This window comes from Stylophora pistillata, chromosome 3 (assembly GCF_964205215.1).
Source record: "Stylophora pistillata chromosome 3, jaStyPist1.2, whole genome shotgun sequence".
In the NCBI taxonomy this organism is placed as follows: Eukaryota; Metazoa; Cnidaria; class Anthozoa; order Scleractinia; family Pocilloporidae; genus Stylophora; species Stylophora pistillata.
Genome location: NC_142521.1, coordinates 25454298 through 25479163, shown reverse-complemented (window position 1 = coordinate 25479163; position 24866 = coordinate 25454298). Strand labels below are relative to the sequence as shown.

Genomic DNA, 24866 nt, shown 5'->3' with positions numbered 1-24866 from the left:
GATATTGGCAAACCTGGATGGATCAGTAATGCGTAAAATAAAAAAGCCATCCATGACCCGAGGCAAAAAGCATTCAAAATTGTCAAGCTGTTACAAGGCTGTGGAACCTATTGTTTGAATTTAAAGAACATTTAAAACAACTTTTTCAGTGAAAAAACAACGGTTGGAGTTTGGACATAGTTTTAAATCAACCGCGGTTTAAAAGTTTTTTCGGAGAACATTTTGTTGGGAAGCATTCCAGCAGCAATGCCAGCCGCCACCGACAGCAGAAAATGGTGGCTGACGGCCCTAATCTGTTAGTCAATTAAGAGGGTCTCAATGGAAGGGGGGGTAATGTTGACGGTTGACGGTTAAATTTGGCTAAATTTTAGGTCAATTGACGGTTAATTTTTTGGAATGTCGTTTATGAAACGAATTAAACGCGCGAATTTGGCTGTAATTTTTCATAATGACGCGTTTGTGAAGGACCGGTAATTTTTAACACCTTCAGTATAAATAAATAACATACGTTTTACGACACCGGAAGTGTTTCTACACCGGAGGTCAGTTCTGTCGCTAACCAGTTTTACTTGCGAATAGAAATTAAGGACATAAATGTATTTTTGTGAGATATCAAAACTTTTATTTATACACAACAGAACTTGACCCCAATTAAGGCAATCGTTTAGTTCTTAATTAAAGATATCTAAGACATTTGACAGCTAACATTTTGCTTGCTTGTTTTGACAGTTGACGGTAAAAATATTGCGTTTATGACGGTCAATGGTTAATATTTTGGCCATTTGACAGTTGACGCTTAACCTCATTGAGACCCTCAATCAAATGACGGTGAGAATTTTCACAAAAATTCCGTTTATTTACATTACTTTTAATTTATTGGGTATTTGCGGGCAAAAATGTATTTTTAGCCGCTTGCACGCTCACCTGATTGTTCAGGCTGTTTTGTTATTTGATTTAGTTCCTATCTCCCAAAAGTCACGAGAAGTGATTATAATAGCAATAATACCGTTTTATGTTCTTAGGTATGATTATGTTTTGTGCCCTCCTCAGAGCGAACATTACATTAGGTATGGTTGATGTGGTTTCAGACAATTTTCTTAATTCCCCCATCTATGCCTCAGTCGTTTAGGTGGATAGATTTTAAAGTCAGTTGATTTTTAGATAATTCCCCATCTTATTTAAATTTTTTTTCGAAAAGACAGACGACTGGTCGAGGCTTTCAACGAAATTGGATCTGCAAGATAATGGTTAGATTCTTGTCCAGTTATTGCCTCCATCAGTGGTCAACCTCACAACTACAGAGTAGACTATCAATGAAACAATTTATTGTAAATTTATTTAGCAGCATTTCGAATGAATTTAGCTGATTCTAGATAGTTGTGAGTGATGTAGACAACCGAGTAAATCATTTTTATGATATAACGAGAATGAAGGGGGCCTTAAATAGTTCCCTGTGGAACAACAAAGTTCAGAAACCTCTCGGCTGATTTACTGCAACCGAATTTACAGGTTAGCTGACTGTTACTCAAACAAGAAGAAAAACCATATATTATGGTCCACAGTATAAAATGCCATTCTCAGATCAAGGGAGACATCGAGTGGATATGCCGATCATTATTGAAACTTCAAGACAAGTTTTCCTTTTTGTTTCTAAGGATGTCAAGTAAGTGCTTTGTAAACCGGAGGCGGTTTTCTATTCAAATTTCATAAGGGAGAAGAGGGTAATTTTCTAAAAAAAATTAAATGGTAACCTATCAAGCCTGAAGAATTTTGGTTTCCACGTGACCGTACGACCGACCGTTTGTACAAGGTGCTACTTATAGCATGCACGAACTGTTCAATTGCGGGCACTAATCTTGGCATAGTTATTCAGAGGGGAACCCCAAGGTAAAAAAAAGGGGTAAGGTTATATGTGCGACTAAGAAATCGGTTGCACTTGCACTAGTGTACATCTAAGCAGCCTGATGAAGTGCGCATACTCGTGTGCGGTCTCCAGGCGCAAAAAGTTTGGCATAACACATGGGCTTCATGTGGGCTGCATGACTTGAAGCCCGCGTGGGCGCTTTTTTTTTCAGAGGGAAATCAAGCTGATTGAGTCGATTTAAACCATTATTTTCCGGTAATTTGCGTTTTTATATCACCTTACAAAGTAACGATATCGGTAGAAAAAGCTATGTCAACTGAGGAATTTATCCCAAATCAAAGTTGTGGAAACAGGATTTAAGTAATCCGAGACGGGAAATAGAGGAAAGACGCCAAAGCGCAGAGCGAGTCGTGAGCGACGCGAACGAGGGTGAGAAAGGACTCGACCAAGTAGACAGAAACACGGAGAAGAAGAAAGCGAAAAGAAAAAAAAAAGAAATTGAGTAAAAAGGCGAAATTCCAACGGAGAGTACCGGCAGAAGAAAAGATAAAGACCCTAAGGAAATAGGCTGAAAAAATTAACAACACAGAGAAAGTGAACTACAAAAGAGCCGAGGAAGGACGTGAAAAGGTGTAGAGGTAAGTTGAGTCTTATCTGAGTTTTTTTCCATGCTGATGCCCCAGAAAATTCGACTTTTTTTCATTTGATACGATTTTCTGTTTATCACTCATAGTTTTGATGCAGACAAAAAATTAAATGACGTTGCAGAAAAATTATCTGGCATTCGTCCTTTCAGTAAAAACCTTCGCGCCGGTTCATCGCTCAAACAATACTCAGAGTGTTTGTATTCGCCAAATTTTTTTTTTACTTTCGTTTCCATTCGTGCGAAAGTATTTCTAAAATATTTTTATGATCTTCGCACCCACTTATGTTAATTCTTCGTGCCTAAAACGCGTTATATGTTGCAATTTGCATGATCGTTCATATTTTCCTTGATAATGGAGTCCCGACTACTCCGAAATTAAACTTTGGATTTTATCGTTCGTTTTTACAGCTTTATGTCTTAGAAAATCTCTTTTGATACTTTCGTTTCGTTGTTTAATTCAGTCGTGGGTGAAAGGAAAAGAAGCAAAAGCTTAGAAAGTTTTTAGATAGTAGCCAGCGGCGAAATTACAAGCAAGCTTCCATCATTAACTCTTAGGTTGTTCATTTGAGAGATTCGCTCCTATGTCGAAGATGCGTGAATGGTTTTACCATAGGATTTGAATTCGTGGCCTTTCCGAAGATTAAGATGAAATAGAGGTATTGCACAGCAGCCATGTTGGATGGCAGGAACAATGAAAATATTTTGCATAAGAAAGAATTTCTTTTTCCATGGGTAAAATAATCTATTGTTCCTGCCATCCAACATGGCTGCTATGCAAAATCTCTATTGAGGTTGAGTCAGCGAGGTTCATGTTTACTAGTGAGTTTGTCGCGGTAATTGGATTTTGACAATATTGTCATGTAAGAACCCGTCAAAGATGTGTTACAAACAAACTCGCTGGTTTAATGGACTTATTTCCACTGCGAACAGCATTGTATGGTCGTCATCCTATGTCTTCAAGCTTTCTACTCGATTCGAACGGCAGGAAATGGTATGCCTTACAAAACATGGTGCGATTTTCTCCTCCCCAAAATCTCTAGTAAAACGTAACCGTCGATGCTCAAGTTAGCTTCGAGTTTTCATGAAGATGCTTATGACACGTTCATTCTTCTACTAACACTGGAACGTGGAAAACAGTCTATAATTTATAATTTGGTTTTATCAACTGAGTTGATAATGTGAATTGGCCACCGTAAAGGGTTTCAAAGCTGACGCTTTGGCCGTTAGCCTTCGCCAAACGTTCCGCTCACGAAGGGCTAACGCTCGAAACGTCAGCTTCGAAATCCTTTACGGAGGTCAATTCACAGTATCAACCCAGTTAATAAAACCAAATTACCTTGCTACCCCTACTCACGCGCCACAGTTTCTTTAGAAACTTACTCCCTTTATTCATCTGCATTTCACAGTCATTGTAATTTATAAGAACCGCCCGAGCTATGTTCGTGTATATATTGAAACGGAGTCACAAGTTGGTAACCACGAGGTTGGACAATAATAGTTATTGTTTACAGTTTGCGAATGGGACAACTCTTTTGCCTTTATCTGTAGGTTAACCGGCGTGGATATATTCTGTCGAGTTCATTGAGTTACCATCTCCTCGAAAGAACAAATTAAAATGCGAATCACCAACCGAGTCCTCTCTGCGACAGTCTCGCGTGGCAGAGATCAGTCCTACATGAAGAGAGTCCTGCACGCAAAGTCTTACAGAGTCCCTTCTATTTTAGCTACAAACATTCGCAATTTATCGAACAAGGTAGACGAATTGTATCAAGTCGCCATTCGCAACAAAACATGCGTCATTTGCATAACTGAGACGTGGCTTTCGCATCTGATACCGGATTCGGCTGTCTCGCTACCTAGATTCTTGTTATCATTGAGAAATGACGAGAAATACTAATCCGGTGGCTGCTGCGTCTACAGCAAGGAGGAAATTCCGAGTCAGCGATCAGTAAAAATGGAACAAGAGAAATTGGAATCTATCTGGGTACAATTAAGATCGCAATCACCCCCGCAAAAATTTGCATGATTATTCTGGCAGTTGTTTACTATTCAACCGCTACCGGTGAAGAGGAAAATGTTACTCTTCGGGATTATATGCAAAATACAATGGCTACGTATCTGTCGAAACATAGAGAGGAAAACCGGCTTCAACCGGCTTGCGCTCTGACTCTATTTCTAGACCTAATCACCTGAAGTAGCTAGTTCAATTCAACACAAGAGACTCTGGGATAGTTGAATGATTTTTCACTTATATTCTCTCAGGAACTTCGCTCAGCTATTGAAATCTTTTTTCCATGAAAACAATAAAAACCTAGGTATATGATAAACCTTGGATGGAAATTGAAATCTTTGATTAACAAGTGACAAGAAGCATTTATTACATTCGGGAAAGATTCGCCAGTCTATAGGCTCTAGCGGAATAGAGTCCCTGGCGCTATTTAAACAGCGAAGCGCTCTTATTATAACCCCAAAGTGGACGGTCTGGCTGAAACTAACCCCAAGAAATGATGGCAAGGCATCAAATCTCTGACTGGACAGGAAACCTCTAGTAAGCAGGAATGGTACCAACAGTTCTTAAGTGACATCATCACTAGTCTTTATCTATTTCTCAAGACAAAAACTCGCAGTTTTCTCTCAAACAAGACTGGTGACAAAAAAAGGAAACAAATCATCAAACAGAGACTCAGGAGTTACATGTATTTCCTTAAATTACACATGCCTGGAAGAGTTTCTCTCTTTTTTTTTTTTTCTTCATCAACGCTTGTTTGAAGATGAACATTAGTATTTCATTTGCAGTCAGTACATAACTCTTATTTCGAGGGAGGCACCTTCGAACCAAAATAGAAAATCTACTCTGAATTAATTAAACTCTCTAGTATCGGAAACTCTGGTTTTTTCTTGAAACAATAATCAATATTCACAGAACTTCTACATTTTCGGCTTTCTCAGGCGAAGTTGAACTCAAGCTGACTTCTCCTCCTGTTAAGGTACAGTATTAAACACACCGGCAGGTCAGTAACGTACTACAACTCTAGATGTTGACTGAAGTTTTCTGTTTCAATCTCTTGTTTGGAGCGAGGGGACGGACGCAAAAAAAAATAGAATGATATCTTGTTCGAAGAAGCTAAATCAGGTAAAGATCTTTTATCATGGCTAAGCGATGATTTCAGAGAATTGCTGACTAGATTTACGAAAAATTGTTGTCTTTGTTTTCGGTATGTTTAAACGCGAGTACTTGCAGTGTTTTGCGGCTCCGATCCTGAAAAAATACCGCTACCGTGAAAAATTGTCTACTAACCGAGAACTATCTTTGTTGAATAGCTACAAAGTAAGAGAGGGCCACAAATAATAATTTGCTTCATCTACTCCGTTGAGTGGGTAGCCTTAGGATAAAAAGGAATACTCTACTCAAGGACACTTTAAATTCAAACTTGCATTTTAAATGCATATGTGCCATCTAAACATTGGAACATAATCGTCATCAAATTAGAAACTAATCGAAATTTATGAGCCTCGTTCAAAACTACTTCTGATCTCCTATCTTTGTTGCTTATCCAAGATATTTAGAGCATGATTGCAAGAAATATATATCAGGGAACTTTTGTGAGTCATCATTGCATTTCAGGCTGCAAAATATGAACTGGTAAAAGCCTGGATAATCGGCCTCAAATAAGACATAGCAGGAAATACGAATTAGCCTGACTTTACTTTGAGATTGCTGGATTTTTTGACACCGGACACTGTTTCCGGAGATTATCCCTCAAAATTTGAGCGTTAACTTCTTGAGCACTATTACAAAAACGGGAAAACTTGTCAAATTAAAAACGTGTTGAGTGGTCTGGGCTGTCACTATTGAGGTGCCTATGACATCGAGGGCAAATGGTGATCAAAAATATACCGCATTCTTGACAGATGGTTATAGACAGGTAAGCTGCAGTTTTGTGAACAAGTTAATCGAAACGAGTTTTCATCAGACGAGATGTCATAGTGGGTAGAATTAGCAATATGGTAAAATGCCAGTCTAGCAGAAAGGCAATTAGTTGTTTTACTGATGACTTTTTTTGTAAAATAAAAGTGTTCTTGAACGCGAAGTTATCGGCTTCAAAGCAAGAGTTTGGTAAACATAGAATCAACAAATTCAGATGGGAAAACCATTCCTCTTGTCAACGGACAGAGCACAATCATCCACAAACAAGGAATCGAATAAAAACAGACGGGAAAACCATTTCTGTTGGAGCATTGGCCGTCTATTAACACATATTATTATAATCCGGCTTTCTTCAGACTTTTTTCCTTTACAACGTCATATGAAGAAAAATCGGTTTCTGGTGGATAGGATTACAAAATTTTGCCACATTGCATTTGAACAATTAGAGTCTGCGATAAAGTCTCTTAAAGGCTTCCGCTCATCCAAAGGAGAATAGTTTACGATCATCACTGACTTGGTCATTCAAACGATTCCGTAATCTGCTTTTTATTCTTCTCTATTTTTCGCTTAGTTGAAGTAGATTTTCTGCAAAGGGATAACAGCGAAAAGTCATAAACACGGAACTGGGGGGAATTTCTCAAGACTATTTTTAGGCCCTTTTTTTTAGCACCGATGATACAACGTTTTAGGGAAAACTTTGTTTTGAGTTTCATAACAGCATGATTAATCTTACAAGTTGCTTCACTAATGTGTTACACCGATACGACAACGTCCGTGCCCAGATTAAAACTGGCAAAGTAGCACCCCTTCTAACAGGTTTTCCATCCCATTGTATCAGTAGAGCTCAATAAGATAACGCACGCGCAAAAAATAATAACAAATGAAAACGGAAACATATGAGTACTTACGATTTTCCAAGCTCTCAGCAACAAAGACGAATTCCTGTTAAAAGTGAATTAAGAGAGACTTAAAAATGTCTCGGTTAACCTGTTAGAGAGTTTAAAAGATTATCTTGTGGCCATCATCCATATTTGCTGTAAAAATTCTACATTGTTAAAGACATTTCTGTGAAGCACTGGCGGGGAACATACCTGGAGTGCAATGAGAAGTAACAGAAACTTTGCCATCGTTGTCTTCAAGCTGCCACGATAGATGATCTCAAAGTTTTTTACATATTTAAATAATTACACCGCTGTAAACGTTCTCGTTATGCAAACTGGACATCCGTCCATTAAGGCTGCTACTCGAGTTATTAATTTCATTTTGACACCGTTACGTAAACAGTGTGTATGACCCGACAAATTTTGCATTTATCATTTATCAACAAGTTCATTCGTCAGACTATGAAGTAACGTAGTTTTGGTAGTTTCGTCATGGAAAGACATGGTGGCAAACTGTATAATAACGCTGCTTTGAGAATAAAAGCCAATTACTCTACAGATAACTTTCAGATCTTGGATTTCGTTCGCAAACCTAGTTTTATTAATGATCCGATTCAAAAATTTCAAATTTGTCAAGCTGTTTTCAAAGCTGTCGTGCGTATCTATTGAATATGTTGTAAATAGAAGAAGGCACCGGTCAGTGCTGGGATATAGTGGAAGTCTTAACTACCGGCGTTTCAAAACGTATTTTCAGAGAACCTCTTGTTAATAGGGAACTTAAGATACGATGACGAAATAAGACGACGACGACGACCGGAAGTTGGATTTGCACAAATGCACGTGCTACGCTTGTCTCTGTCTGTGATTTCGTCGTCCTCGGTTCATCGACGACGAAATTTGTAGAAAGCGGTTCTGGGGAAAACGTAAGTAAAACTTGTGTCCTTGTAGCTCTTTTTAGGGGATTTCAACTGGTTTTTCGAAGCTGTATGTCTCTAGGAGTCTTATATGTCGAATAGATCGTTTTATGCTAAATAGATCGTTTCAGATTGAATTTCGAAGTTTTAGCTCATTTTTCAGGGGCGCATTTGGCGAGCAGTGTTTACATGGCTACCTAGTGCCTGGCAGAAGAATCCGAGAAAACGTAAGCTACTGAGACAGCCGTGTACTTTGAGAAACTTCTGAGAAACTTTTGCACCAAATTAGCACCTATTTCTTTGATTATTTGTTTGATTCTTTGACATTCAGCTTCGTCAAGTTCGTCGAGGTCAAACGGTGCGTAAACATCATAAGAAAAATCAAGGTCTTTCGAAGAATAAAAGTCGTAAAGAAGAACAAATTCTTCGTCCGTCATCAATGAAACCATCGTCGTAGCTTATTATAAGCGAATTGCGTAAGTCTTTGAACGCCATAGCCAAATAAAATTTATAATTACTTAAGATGCCGTCGTCTTCCCGCAAGACCGTCCGCTTAACCTTCAAATTTTCTCTCCGAAAACCAAACCCTCGGTCCAGTCTTTCTCAGATGTAAAGCGTCCTCGTCGTCCCTTCGTCGTCGTTTTTTAAGTTCCCTAATAGGGACCTTAAGAAACCACGACGGAGACGGCAACGAGGACGTGGAAAAACAAGAGATCTAATTGGCAGAACAATAGCTCAGCAAGTGCGTTTTGAAGCTTTGAACATTTCTTAGCCGTCCTATGCAAAACAACAACGTGAAATCGCCAAAATTTGCCTCGTCTGCGAACCGAAAACACGAGGGCAAATTATTTTAATTTCCATTTGGAACTCAACGGATACTTTATACGTCATGCTGAAGTCGATCTGTGGCGCTGTATGACTGACAGTAAGCTCCTGCAGCCATTTTTGAAATTCTAACTAAGAGTAGAATTCATTTTTTAATCGAAGTCTTCCTTGGCGTCGCTGTCGTGGTTTCTTAAAGTCCCTAATAAGCCAAACGCCACCGAAGATCGACCATCTTGCCAAATTTCAGCTCTTTACTTGTCAGCCATGTAGATAATTCTGAGCATATCGATAAGCGTTTTAATTGGTTGAAATTAGGCTATGTGACGGAAATATGAAGCACGCTATCAAAACCGTGGATTTCACGAGCAAAAAAGCGTTCAAAATTGAGTTCGGTTTCCCATTGCAGAGTAATTTTTATTTCACTGGCATTTAACCCAAATAATTTAACAGAAACAAGTGTCCCTCACTCCAGGAGAGTTTTGGGCTATCTTCGTACGCTGATTCAAAGGTAGCTAGTCTGAATACAAAATCTTCTTGAGTTGAAAAAAAAATTAACAAACGGCAAAATGCCGCTCGTGTTTTGTTAAGTCACCCCGGAAAAGAAAAATGTGTATGCACTGAAATATATTATCCATCTAGTTAAAGAAGCAAAAGTCATTATTTTTCTTGTTGTCATCAACAGGTTTATCACCTCGAGAGTCGCAGTGGACCAACCTAAACAGCATACCGATGACGCCATCCGGATAGTAATCCTCTATAAAAATCAGGATGCTGCAGTGTCTATCAACCGACAGCTGAGAGATCTTAGCAGCAAGGTGCAAAAGACCATTCAATCCATGTTTATTAGCCGCAAGCTTAAACAAGATCTAAGCCTGCGTGAGCCCAAGCCTAACATTGTAACCCAGCAATGCGTTGCTTATCTATTCAAGTGTGACCTGTGCGATGCAGGTTATGTCGGGTACACAAAGGGCCACCTTCACATGCGCGTTGAGGGACACCGTCAATAAACGTCATCTATTTACAGGGATTATTCCAAAGAATATAACACTGCTGTTTCAAACAATTTCTTAGCACGCTTCAATGTAATCATGAAATGCACGAAAATTTGACTTCCTTGTTAATGAAATGCAGTGTATTCAAGATCTTAAACCAGCATTGAATGTACCTACAGTCGGATTCTCTTCGTGCTTAAGTATTCATGTTATTAGCTTGGCACTCTTTTATGCAAATTCGCTTGAACTTAGCCTCTTCACAAATCGCATTTTATCATTGACTGCGTAACCTTGACGGCGGCGCAAGATGCACCGAAATGTCGGTTTCTATCCCTTATATTTCTTGTCTCATTTATCAATGTTGCATGCCAAATACCTTTCACAGGTTTGATGTTTAGGCTCCCATGAGGACTGCAATATCGTCAAGAGCAGGAGATTAAGAAGAAGGACTACTTTAACATTCATTATTCATTGTTTGCAAGAATCGACTTTTATTCAATTTTTTTCGGGACAAAATTGAAAATTAAAACTGGTTTTTTGTTACTGCTATGACAGTTTTACGATCTTCAACCTTATGAATCTCTGTAAATTTCAAAATTCTAAGTAGCGATTAGAAATCAAATTTTGAGTGTCTCCAGTTTAATAATCAATTAATTAATTGATCTACACTTAAAACTATATGACTTGACCATGTAGACAGAATAATTTTTCCATGTTACGTAACATAAAAACCAAGGTACCAAATAATAACTTTCCGTCTCTGTAAGTTGCTGAGTTAAGGTTTTCTAGTTTTTTTTTATAGTTTTGTGATATTTTACTTTCAAAAAGTGATTCAAAGTTTGCGTCAACTGATTTCAGGGATAGTTTAACGACTAGGCGAAATCTATAAAAATGTGAAATTAGTTTTGGGGAGATTTTATGTGCCGAGACAACCCATGGCGTTTTTATCAATTATTCAGGTCAATTTAGGCATAGGCCCGTTAAACTAGATTTGCATAGTAGTTTCAATCATGTCCTAACAAACTTTTTCCTAAAACTGAAAACTACACCTTTTGCTGTTCATTACGAGGAAATACGAATTCATTTTTTAATCGAAGTCTTCCTTGGCGTCGCTGTCGTGGTTTCTTAAAGTCCCTAATAAGCCAAACGCCACCGAAGATCGACCATCTTGCCAAATTTCAGCTCTTTACTTGTCAGCCATGTAGATAATTCTGAGCATATCGATAAGCGTTTTAATTGGTTGAAATTAGGCTATGTGACGGAAATATGAAGCACGCTATCAAAACCGTGGATTTCACGAGCAAAAAAGCGTTCAAAATTGAGTTCGGTTTCCCATTGCAGAGTAATTTTTATTTCACTGGCATTTAACCCAAATAATTTAACAGAAACAAGTGTCCCTCACTCCAGGAGAGTTTTGGGCTATCTTCGTACGCTGATTCAAAGGTAGCTAGTCTGAATACAAAATCTTCTTGAGTTGAAAAAAAAATTAACAAACGGCAAAATGCCGCTCGTGTTTTGTTAAGTCACCCCGGAAAAGAAAAATGTGTATGCACTGAAATATATTATCCATCTAGTTAAAGAAGCAAAAGTCATTATTTTTCTTGTTGTCATCAACAGGTTTATCACCTCGAGAGTCGCAGTGGACCAACCTAAACAGCATACCGATGACGCCATCCGGATAGTAATCCTCTATAAAAATCAGGATGCTGCAGTGTCTATCAACCGACAGCTGAGAGATCTTAGCAGCAAGGTGCAAAAGACCATTCAATCCATGTTTATTAGCCGCAAGCTTAAACAAGATCTAAGCCTGCGTGAGCCCAAGCCTAACATTGTAACCCAGCAATGCGTTGCTTATCTATTCAAGTGTGACCTGTGCGATGCAGGTTATGTCGGGTACACAAAGGGCCACCTTCACATGCGCGTTGAGGGACACCGTCAATAAACGTCATCTATTTACAGGGATTATTCCAAAGAATATAACACTGCTGTTTCAAACAATTTCTTAGCACGCTTCAATGTAATCATGAAATGCACGAAAATTTGACTTCCTTGTTAATGAAATGCAGTGTATTCAAGATCTTAAACCAGCATTGAATGTACCTACAGTCGGATTCTCTTCGTGCTTAAGTATTCATGTTATTAGCTTGGCACTCTTTTATGCAAATTCGCTTGAACTTAGCCTCTTCACAAATCGCATTTTATCATTGACTGCGTAACCTTGACGGCGGCGCAAGATGCACCGAAATGTCGGTTTCTATCCCTTATATTTCTTGTCTCATTTATCAATGTTGCATGCCAAATACCTTTCACAGGTTTGATGTTTAGGCTCCCATGAGGACTGCAATATCGTCAAGAGCAGGAGATTAAGAAGAAGGACTACTTTAACATTCATTATTCATTGTTTGCAAGAATCGACTTTTATTCAATTTTTTTCGGGACAAAATTGAAAATTAAAACTGGTTTTTTGTTACTGCTATGACAGTTTTACGATCTTCAACCTTATGAATCTCTGTAAATTTCAAAATTCTAAGTAGCGATTAGAAATCAAATTTTGAGTGTCTCCAGTTTAATAATCAATTAATTAATTGATCTACACTTAAAACTATATGACTTGACCATGTAGACAGAATAATTTTTCCATGTTACGTAACATAAAAACCAAGGTACCAAATAATAACTTTCCGTCTCTGTAAGTTGCTGAGTTAAGGTTTTCTAGTTTTTTTTTATAGTTTTGTGATATTTTACTTTCAAAAAGTGATTCAAAGTTTGCGTCAACTGATTTCAGGGATAGTTTAACGACTAGGCGAAATCTATAAAAATGTGAAATTAGTTTTGGGGAGATTTTATGTGCCGAGACAACCCATGGCGTTTTTATCAATTATTCAGGTCAATTTAGGCATAGGCCCGTTAAACTAGATTTGCATAGTAGTTTCAATCATGTCCTAACAAACTTTTTCCTAAAACTGAAAACTACACCTTTTGCTGTTCATTACGAGGAAATACGCTATCATTTGCGTTAAAAGGTGAACAATCGTAAGAAAATACAATCATTAGAGATAAAAAACCGTCATTTACTCGTAAACAAGTATCAATAACGATTTTTGCATTGTGATCAGCATTCAATAACAATTTTGGGCATTCTTATGCGTCATTCGTCAACCAAAAGAGAAAAAGATATTTTCATTTGCGCGAATATTCGAGTCATTTACAGCATCTTGAAAGTCAATAGAGACAATACACAAACAATATAGTGCATGAACCATTCATTCACATTTTTATCACACTGTTTACAATTCAATAGCATTACTGGACGGCATTAGAATGAATAAGACAATTATTAATGCACTTGTACAAACAATTCAGTGTTTTTTCTATTCAATATGCAAAAAGCGATTTTCAAATGAACACCGATTTTTCCTGAATTTACATTCAGTAGAGTTCGTCCGGTTAATTCGCTTCGAATAAACCGAATACTACTTTAACACAGAGAGAGAATCATGAGAGGATTTGAGGACGAGGAGGAAGATAATCTTGTGGTCGCGGACTAGTTCGGAGTGAACCGATCAAAGGCAAGACGCATTGTGGCGCGCTACATCAGAGAGGGCAGGATCCAGGAGAGACCACGAGGAAGTAAAAAACAAGGTGCGTGTGGATGATAAGATGAGAGATTGCCTAGAGGAAATCATCAACGAAAACTGTTTACTTACACTTTCTCGGATAAACTACCATTCAAATCCGAGATCCATTACCGTACCGTGGCAAGAACATTAGACAGGATGCTCTACTGAGCGAAACTTGCGAGGCCTCTTCTTGCTGATAGAAACAGACTTGATGTGCTGAACAAGCGAGTCGACTACGCTACTTGGTTTAGAAACCTGTGTGTTTGTCGACGAATGCGGCTACAACATCTGGACGGCCAGAAGCCAAGGTACAGCGCGACAGGGAGAGAGGGCGTACCGTCAAGTGTGCGGCCGGCGCGGACGAAACTTGACCGTGACCATGGCAATTCCGCTTATCAATGGACTTGTGTTTCCTTCAGCAGCTGTTGGCGGAATGAATGCTGCGTGTTTCGATAACTTCTTGGCACAGGCGAGGACAAATCTAGATCCCGATGAGGAGGTGATCTTTGTGTATGACATGGCACCGGCCCACCAAAACCCGGTCATCCCCGCCCCAAACGCGGAACTTAAAATGCTTCCTCCCTACAGTCGTTTCCTAAACATCGTGGAGCAGGCAATAAGCTGTTTGAAAGCGGCGTCAAGCTGACATCTCGTATCCGGAAATTCAAAGACGCATGGATAACGGAGATGAGCCCAGAGCCAGGAGAATCCCAGTGGGGGAGTTTCGAACACAGCAACTGCTCGAAGCTCTGCACAGAAAGATCGACACTGTGACTGCGGCTAAAAGTGCGCAGTGGTATCGCTTTAAGCAGACCTATCGGCCAAAATGTTTGAAAAGAGAGATTATTGAAGGGTAAACTGAAATTCAAAGCAAAATGATTTGGGAATAGGTATTTTTCAATTGAAATTCGATGTGTGAATATTGAAAATAAAAAACGCTCAATTGTTCGTACAAGCGCATAAATAATTGTCTTATACATACTAATTTTGTCTAGGAATGCTATTGAATTGCAAACAGTGTGATAAAAATGTAAATGAATGCTATATGCACTACATTGGACGATCAGACTACACCTTCACACTACATTGTTTGTTTAATTTCTCTATTGACTTTCAAGATGGCGTAAATGACTTGAAGGTTACCGCAAATGACAGTGTATTTTTCTCTTTTGTTTGACGAATAATACATAACAATGCCCAAAATTGTTATTGAATGCTGATTAAAATGCAAAAATTGTTATTGAATCTTGTTTACGCGCAAATGATGGTTTTTTGTCTTTAATGATTATATTTTCAGACAATTATTCGCCTTTTAACCCATATGAATGCGTATTTTCTCGTAATAAACAGCAAAAGGTGTAATAGATATAACCCCTGTTTACCCTGAGATGATGAAAATAAGTCATTTTACTCCAGCTTAGTAGTATTAAGCTGATAATAGAGGATAACGTAACATTATCATACTGTGCGTGCGAGCGACCTATCTTTAAAAAAAAAAAAAAACAACATAATTTTAAACTCCTGAGGACGCATTGTTTACTCTCTACTGAAATCGGACTTCACAACGAACACTTCCAAAAACGTGACGCATAATTAATGATGCATTACCGCTCAGTGTGTAGGTACTTGTGCCTTTAGCCTAGGTTACTACATTCTCTAACATACACTGTACAAAAACAGCCTGAAATGTCCTCATTTCAGAAGTATTCGAAAGCACGTGCCTCCAAAACCTTACAGGGGCGATACACGATCCCTTTGGACCTTTGATGGATTTTTTCCTCATTCTTCCTGCTTTTACCAAATAGCCGATACACAAGTCCAAGTCCACGAAGTTCCTTCTTTCTTCCTCGCCTAGAGCGATACGGATGGCAGTGGTTGAACAAATCATCCTATTTAGCACCTACTGCTTTCTGAAGATAATCAGAGCATCTGTATGCTGTCTGAACGAAAAAATTCTCAAAGAGGAATGGCGCCGTTGAACTACACTCACAAATCTTTGTATAATGAAAAGTATTCCAGCTGCCCCATGGCTTGTATCCAGACCCACAGTGTATGAGTTTGAACTACTGTTGGTATAGCTCACAGTGTGACTTGAACAATAAGACAAAGTTTTCAACTGAGGCTAGGTTTGTATCCTAGATTCATCTTCAACTTACATGGGTTTGATGAGAGAAAGAGTTATTTCTCTGAATTTTGAAGTAACAGACATTGTATCAGAGTGTTGAGATCCTTTAAAAGATATTTAAAAAATGCGATATTACCAGACAATTCGTCATTTCTACGAAATAGATCTAATATAACATGGCAATTGGTATAGAAATTGCCGTCTTCACGTTTTAACTTTAATATTGCTAAAAGTGTTGTAACCAAACAATCTTTATGTGAATAACCTAACCATGAATTTATGAGCGGCTGAGGAGATTTCTTTCATTTTGCTTATGTTTTTAATTGATTTTTCCCTTCCATAGCAAATAGAGCTGTTTACCGTTCGTGCAGGCACATCCATCCATCAAAAGGTGATGGCGAATATTCTATTGACCCCACAATGACAGGAAACACATCGATCGCTTATTGTGACATGACAACTGATGGAGGTAAGCTCAAATGATCATTGACTCAATCTGTGCTGTTCAATAGCAAAAGAACTATGCCCAGTTCAAGACACATGTTCAAATGCCAACTTTGGTCCTGCGCCTGCGATCATATTTCGAGTAGCAGAACTCCAAGTAAACGACTTCCTAATAAGCCAATAGAGCTTTTGTTCCATCAAAAAGCACTGTATCTTCAAATAAAACAGATTTGCTCCAAAAAATGGAAGAAATTAAACAATTGAAATTCCTTTGGTGGTCAAGTGTTGTCACAAAGTACATGTGCATCCACAGCGAAATTACTATTATCCAATTAGAAATTACTTGATAATTGGATGTTCAAAATCGTCATATTCAATGCTAATTTTCATATTATTTTCAAGAAAATCTGAACTATGGCATAGTAACAATTTTTTAGTTGTTGCAATTTGTAAACTGCAAAAACCAATCATTAAAATAATTTGTTTTATTTTAGTGAGTGGACAGCTGTACAAATGATCTCATTCTCAGAATCAAACCTTCGATTGGAAAGTTCATGGGGCGAATTTAAGGGTCTTCAAAACTATAATGACCATAGTCAGACTTTAGGTTTACCTAATTTACTACAGCTACGAAATGACATGAGCTTCAAACAACTGCGCTTTTACTGTCACAAGAAGAAAGTTGGAACGGTTTTCCACGTCATGACTAGTGATAATCCCCTGGGTGAGGCCGTGGTAAAGTTTTTCACCGAGGAACACTTAATATCAATCCGACCCTACACTTGTGGCTCGTACACAGTTCTTCGCGATGACAACTCTACGTTTGTCTAAGGATTGCAGCAAGCTAGGCTGGAATAAAATCCATCCAGAAGGGAAATGGACCGGTTTTTGGAATGTCCAAAAGTATCGTATCAATAAAAAAATGCACTAAGACGTCTAAATTCTCATAAATTTACCTCAAGTCCCACCAGGAGAGACTGTGATAACTATAAAAGCGACGTAGCTTCTCTTTCTTCTGGAGAAACGTGGGCTATCTTCGTACGCTAGGTATTTTACTAGACGTACTGGCTTGTCATGGAGAACTGCTCAGTGACACGGATCTGTTTTTCTAGATATAAATGATATTTTGGGCGATAAAAGAAATCTCAGGTCCTCCGGTTTTCTTTCTAGCAGAAGCACAAAGCTGCTAAATTCCAATTTCACTGAAAAAAGAGTGGTGGAGAAGCCATCTCACGTGTGTGCTAATGCATATATATATATTGAATGTAATCGCAAAAGATTCTCGTTAAGAATGATTTTCTTACAGACACGAAAATCGTACACTTAACGATACTCAAGGAAATATGATCTTCTCTAGAGCTTAAAGAGTACGTGTAACCTGGCGGGTTTTGGCTAGTCGCGAATACATGTAAGTCTATTAAATGTATGTATCCATGTATGTTTTTATGTATGCATGTACGTATTTGCGATATTCAGACAGGCTGGCTCAGTTCAGCTCGAAGCTGGTTTAAATGGAGGCGTGTGGAAACAACGACAAGGCCACACCACAATACCGGGAGGTATAAAGCAACTGATCAGATTGGAGTGCAATTTGATCTAAAATCGTACGCGTCATTTCAAGATCAATCGAAAGTACAGCTTAACTTTGATTTCAAATCACAGGCATGATTTCACACCAAAATTGCATAAGTTAAATTACCACTTTTTGCATCCATTTTGAAATCACAAAATTTAATCACTCAAATACAGGATTATTAAGTCGGTACAAAGAATTTGTTGATCTAATAATGAGCTGGTTGGTAAACAGTTGCAAGAGTTGTCTTTCATTTCCTGCCATTTGACTGGTTACTTTAAACAAACCTTTAAATCTGATTGGTTATTGCGTTTAAGTAAAGATATGGTATTGGCTAGGAAAGAGACGCGATTTATAGCAAAAAAATGGTGAGATTCGTCGACAAATCCCACCAATAAGAGCCAATGAGATTGCAAGGAACACGTGTGATTTCAAAGTGAAGCTATAAAGAGATGTATATTTAAATGTAGTGAACAGTTCAGTGTTGTTGCTCAACATCTAAGACAGATTTTACTAATCCAATGATCATCAACTTTAACAACTGGAATTTAAGACTATTAGAGTTGAGCTTTTATCTCTTACAATCGGCGTAGCATTGTTGGTACATGCACTGAATATGTTAAGCATTTCCTACCGGTTTAAATAACCCATACTTTCCCTGCTTCCTTTATCTAACCCCGAACATGGCTAAACATGATAACGATTCAACTGACTTCCGATTCGCCACCATTAAACTACATATCGCTGGTCTTATTTACGCAGGCTTCAAGGTAGATTATCAATTTGACCTAAATCCCTAAAGATGACATGTCGATACTTCTTGAGCCACCATTAAAGTTAATAAAATCATTAGCAAAACGAGAAAGCTTCATTTAATCTTCATTCCTAGATACCTATGAAAGCATTGCAAAGTTACAAAGCGATACTACTTCTCACTTTCGTTTTTTGATTATTCTAGCCCTTAGTGGAGGGTCTCAGTGGGGTGATGCATTTTACGACTAACGGTTAATTTCTTCCTGTAACAGTTAACAGAGATGTTACAAATTAGTTTAAATCATTAAGAAAACTTAATGACTATTTTTCGTCGTTTTAAAACACAGTTATCCGCTTGCTTTTACCACAAGACTCAGGCAACCAGGACGATTTGAGATCGTGCTGTTCTTCGGCTGATATTAAGTAATTTCTGTCGGCCACAAGACAAGACTTGTAACGATCTAAGTTTTGGACACTTTCCAAACGACGCATCGTAGATAGGAAAACATTTTACGATCAACTTTATTTCTGACTATTGGTTACAATATGCCAGTTTTTACGCCTGAGAGCTAAACTGTTTTGCAGTTTTACGGCTAACGGTTAACCCCATTGAGACCCTCCTGGTGAATCATAAACAAAGCAACACAGCTTTATCCGCAGCATGACGGCACGGATGGGTGTTAGCATTCAAGTTGTTATGCAGTTTACACCCTTCACTCTCAAGGTTGATCAATAAGTAATTGTACTTGTTAAATTGCCTCTTCTTCCACCCGCTCATCTAGGACGACCTCTGTTGACGAATTAAAAATGGTCATTGTCATGTAGGATGTCTGTAAAGGGTGTGTACAATCAGCTTGTCTGAAATTCACAAAATAGATGTTCTTCTTTTAAAAGATGTTGTTCTTGAGTATTTATTCGGTCGGTGTAGGCGGGCATTTAATCGTTTATTGAACTGAACAATACAGAGTCAGATCATTGAAAGAAAGCAAAAGCCCCAAGTTAATAAGCCTATTGACTTATTTTACTTCTGTCAACGCATTTAGGCAAATTTTACAAAAATCAAAATTTTGTTACCGCAGCCCTTCTCTTCGTTGCCCTGCGACTTCCTGCCCGTTCTCATTCTGCCATCAGAAGTCATAGCTATCGATGTTTCCGTTTTCGAACCCAGTGACTGTTTCTTAGAAAGCTTGCGAATGGCTTCTCGCACCTTGTGAAAAACAGTTGTAAAATGCAATTAGCTCCTCACACAGTAAGATACCAGTGACTAAGAACATGAAAGGATCTGACGAGTCTCTAAATTTGACTTTTTATGACTGAGTTACGAATGATGAATTAAAACTAAAAGAAGCTGCTCCATGAAGAGAAAGGTTGCGCTGCAGCTGCAAGACCCCCTGGGCCTCACTTCAGCAAGAATAGGGCTATATTGCATTTCAATTATTGTTTGCAATGAGAACTTGAAACTGTAACCTGACGATTAATCTTATGGTTCATTTTTTTAAACAATTTGTGATCTTAAACAATCATATATGGTACATCTGCAACAACAATAATAATAATAATAATAATAACAATAATAAACAGTTTAACGTGGAGAAACACTTAGCTAGAAGCTAGTTTACAGGTTTTCCACGAAACAACTTAAACAAATGATTCAAATTGAAAATAACGTTGTTAAGAATCCCAACTGGCCGAAGGCAAACCAGTTGGTTATATTACAAGCATGGCCAAGGATTTGAAACTCGGGGCTACCGTGAAACAAATCCAAGTAGTGGCCAGGGCGGGACTTGAACCCGGGAGCGGCGGATTGCAAGTCCGACACGCTGACCACTCGACCATGCTGCCTTCTGCAAGACCCTTTTCCCCTTTCTCCTCTTTCCTCTCCTTTTCCTCCTTCCCTATTACAATGCAAAATTGCACTTGCTGTTTTCTGTTTCATGACATAAATATAGTCTCCTAAAAGGTGCGTGGTGTCTTCACCTAATTAAACGTCAGCCTCTACAACAGAGGTCCCTAGGCCCCTCTTGAAATGCATTGAAACATTAGACATACCCCCTTCAAAGCTTTGAATGATAACTTTCTCCGAGGTAAAATAAAAAAAAATGTGGTCACGTACAGTTTAGGGATGGGGGGGGGGGGGAGGGGGGACGAACAAAGAGTATTATGGAAAAAAATGTGGAAATACCAAACAACATCATCATGCATCATTTAACACTAAATCAAATGATCTATGGACTAGGACTGCGTTTTGCGCATTCAAGCCTTTATCAAGCAGTTTTTTGTCAATAATCTCAATGTACCTGATCATCAAGTATGCAGTGAAAGACACAAAACACGACTCCCCAAGGAAAAATTCAAAGGAATATCGATTAGAAAGCGATTTATCTCTGTACATTTTCCCCACTTAATATCAAACATGATTTAATTCTTAATAAATCGATCACAATTTTCCATGATAGGATTAATAAGTTAAGAAACAGACACCCATTCATAATCAGGATCTCCATAGCTTACCTGGGTTGAGTTGAGCACAATGAAGAGATAACGCAAAGCTTCATTGAACTGTATGAATCCAAACAAATACGTGACACCAAGTAAAGGAAGTAAAGCAAGAATATTCTTTAGGCCTTTCCTGAGATAAGTAGATCAACATGCATTAGTTAGTAAATAAAGAAAACGAAAAAAGCGAAAAAACATTTTAAAAGCGATATCGACGAAACAGTACGCGTATTTAAAGCGAATCTTTATTGTGCTATTATCTGGCGTATGTCACAAAGCTTTGTAGAGAGATGAGGTACGACGCGCAAAAATCATCATTTTCTGTTAACAAAAAATGTCTCTCACTTTAAAGCTTCCAAGCTGCTTTTACTATATTTGGAGGCCAGCTTCCCAAAGACAACTCGCTGAAGAATTGGAAAAATGACAACATTTGCCTAGGGAAAAAGAATACTAGGAACATAAAAGAGGCAAAACAAAAAACACTTAACTTGATTAAAGTCTCTAAAAATAAAAAGAGGCTCAAGTGACACTTCCGAGAATGCCTAAGATGTTCTAACGACATTTAGAAGTTACTTCAGAAAGACTAAAATCGGACTTTAAAAGATGGACATTGATCAACAACGAAGCATTATATCCCTGTTTCCAATCTATTTTCCGATTATGTTGTACTAACTGATCAAGTAGTAAGAACAAATAACACGAATTTACCAGTCATTTGTGTGACATTTTCGTAAAGGGTTAAATTGGCTACGATATCGTTGGCATGGGACTAAAACATTTTCCCAAGGCCTTTAAGCTCACAGCAAGTGTCAGGGATATAGATTTGATTCCATACACCTGGTAGTTAATGATAATTAATTACGAAGAAAAAGTCAAAACCACTCTCTCACTACTTATTACAAAAATTCTGGGACGTTGCGTCTAGGTGTATCAATGCGCAAAGCTAATTCTACTATAACATGCTCACAAACTGAAAAAAAAAAGTTGCAAATGTGAAAAAAGATTTTCAACTTGCAAATACATCGGCGAATAGATCGCAGATCTCTAACAACAAGAGAAGGGAAAGGAATACTCACTCTGGGAAAGGAGCGAATGCAAAAGCGGTGTTATTTGAGGGATTAATGGTATTTCCCGAGAATAAACACACAAAAAAACGTAAAAAATACCAGCAGAATGGCCAAAACTGGCCCTTTGAAAATCCACTGGTTTCCGTTGAGCCAGCATCTAATCAGGTCTTTTATGATGAGAGAGAGTTAGCAAATAGACATACAATTTGTCTCATTTTTGAGACATGAAAGGTGCACTCAATCTTCCTTCTATTTTAACTATTCCTGCCTGACGTTACCCATACTGGTCCAAAAACCGTTTCTTTGAGGCTGACGAGACCTGACTAAAATTCAATGTCGCCTAAGATAAATCGCAACTACGATCCCTGTCACACAAAAACACCCTGCGCATGTGCCCTAAACAACTTCCATGACAACTGGACACTGGAGCAACGTCATGCTAAATGGTCTGAAATGCCCAATGTTGAATATTGTCGTTCGATTAATTATCGTCAATCAGAACGCAAATTTCAAAAGATTTTTTTTCTGTAATTGATGATCAGTAAATTTTATCGAGGGAATGGTCATGCACACAAAATAACCAGCTGTCTCAATTAAGAAGTATCAAGACAATGTGACTTTAAACATTGCAAATTGTGATGTCCTGTGTTGAGTGCTGGCGAAATAATGACAAACCTGTCCCGCTTTATTCCCATTCGTATAACCAAGGAGCCACAAGTGATGTCGGTAAATGTGACTTTCCCCATATCAGAGCTTGACGGTTCAATGGCTGCCACCAAACTCACACTCACCAGAGGGATTCCTGCAAGACATACATATATTCACCAAGTCAAAACAGAGATGGTGCATTGTGAGGGCGGATCAAGAGGGTCTGTCACAAAAGATAGCTTTAGCCTCTCCAAGCAAAAATGTTTCTATTTTCTTATGTTAATCTTAAGACCACAGGGTTAGCTGATTCTATGAAAATTGAGTGCTCTTATAAAGTGGCCGTGGAATTTTCCAGCCCTTCTAATTAAGATGCTGAAGTGGTTGTGGTATGGACCCTTTCAAGGAGCATACACGTTTTTATCTACACTCGTCATATATTAGTTTTCCAGGAGGGTCTGTCCTTGAAAAGCTCGTGAAAGTTAATGGGGAACTTGCACCATGGTTTCGCAGAGATAGATGCAGCATTTTGCTATTGGCACTGAAGGCGTTGAAGATAAACCACGTCCAGAGGTCCTGAAAATAAGTTTTCATTCAAGAAAGAGGATGTTCACTAATTTCTTCAATTCACAGGGGGTCCTTACAAAGCTACAATCACAGCTACATGTGACATTACTTCACTTCTGCCAAAAGTTGTTCTGCATATACAGTCAATAGCACGGATTCGAAGTCGGTCTCGATACTAGTTGCATCATGACAGTGCAGTACTCCAAAAAGCTCGCCTCACACAGATGTACCTTGATGACAATGGTACTCGTTTAACCATTTCCACCGGCTGAAAACGGACTCAGATTTCCGAAAATGTGTCAAACAGTTGGGAAATAGTGGTGCGACATCCAAAATTTTCTCATTAACTGTAAGAACAAGCCGGTTGATAGGAACACGTATGTGCGCAAATAGTGTCTCCGCAACTTACAGGATATTTCTCTCTAGTTTTGAAGAATGTCACATCTAGAACACCTACAAGGTTACCAAGGCCCATGGACAGCAGAAGATTTTTATGCACAAACAACTTTTCACTCTTTATCCTAAGATATAAAATGTAAATTAGTGTGGTAAAATTGAAGCGAACGAAAGATGTTACGCTCTAAAACAACTCGCATGTGCATGTACCAATATTATCGCATGAATATCAATGAATATAAGTATATCTGCGATCTCTTTTGTCAGATATCACAGTTTAATTGGGCCATAACAATGATACCGCTCCCACTTGTAGAGACTTTATGGTATGATTGTAAGGAGTACAAGTGACACGAATACTGCTGCTACTGAAATACATATGAGAACCAACTCCAAGTTGTCCTGGATTTCTCTTTGCTTGCTTGACTCGGGCGTGAGCTCAGGGTTGAGGATCACTTGATCTCCGCTTTACTACCACACAAAGAAAGCAATACTATAATGACGTATTTCCTTTTCACTGACCTCAAGCTTTGACGGCAACAGAGAAATCGTCTGCTTCTATTTTTTTCAGGGTAACGATTTTGACGAAAGCTCGCTTCTATAAAAGGATTACCAGTGATGCTGGATAAAAAAACACACATGGAAGGTGGGAATTTGGTTTAATAATGTGCCGACAAAAGCTTAAACGGAAGAACTCATGATGAACTTAAGGACTTCCGTTGAGGGTGTAACTGATATTTATCAGAATGCACACTGGTTTAGTGGGGAACTGGAAAAAGTAACGGTGTAAATGTATGAGTACACATAAGTACTCCAGCTGATTCACAGGCTTGTTTTTCCAAATGCAACTTTTAATCACCAGTCGTTTATCCTAAAGTCAGTCAAACAGAGTCTAATAGTCATTAAAACCACCTGAAGTATTCATTGTACTGATCAGATTTTCAATACAACGTCGTCATTACTCAAGCCGAACGCGAAACCGGCGACAAGGATCTTAGAACCGTCCAAATTACTGAAGAACGAGACATTACTATTGCTACATTATTATTGATTAACAAGATTATGATTAAGTTCACCCCATCAATTGTAATCAGTTCACAGCCATTTACTTCCATTATTTTTTTTTCTTT

The 24866-nt window shown here is 38.4% G+C and overlaps 1 long non-coding RNA gene and 2 pseudogenes across 1 annotated transcript; 2 read left to right on the top strand and 1 right to left on the bottom strand.

Moving 5' to 3' along the window:
- Positions 1-5239: 5239 nt before the first annotated feature.
- LOC148735244 (uncharacterized) lies at positions 5240-7800 on the bottom strand. The gene is made up of 3 exons (XR_015998286.1): positions 7530-7800; positions 7347-7380; positions 5240-7023 (listed from the first exon to the last, which is right to left on the bottom strand). It is a non-coding gene; the product is annotated as an uncharacterized LOC148735244 (long non-coding RNA).
- Positions 7801-13890: 6090 nt separating this feature from the next.
- On the top strand, positions 13891-14667 carry LOC148735243 (uncharacterized; annotated as a pseudogene).
- Positions 14668-15535: 868 nt separating this feature from the next.
- On the top strand, positions 15536-17936 carry LOC148735242 (uncharacterized; annotated as a pseudogene).
- The last annotated feature ends 6930 nt before the right edge of the window (positions 17937-24866 follow it).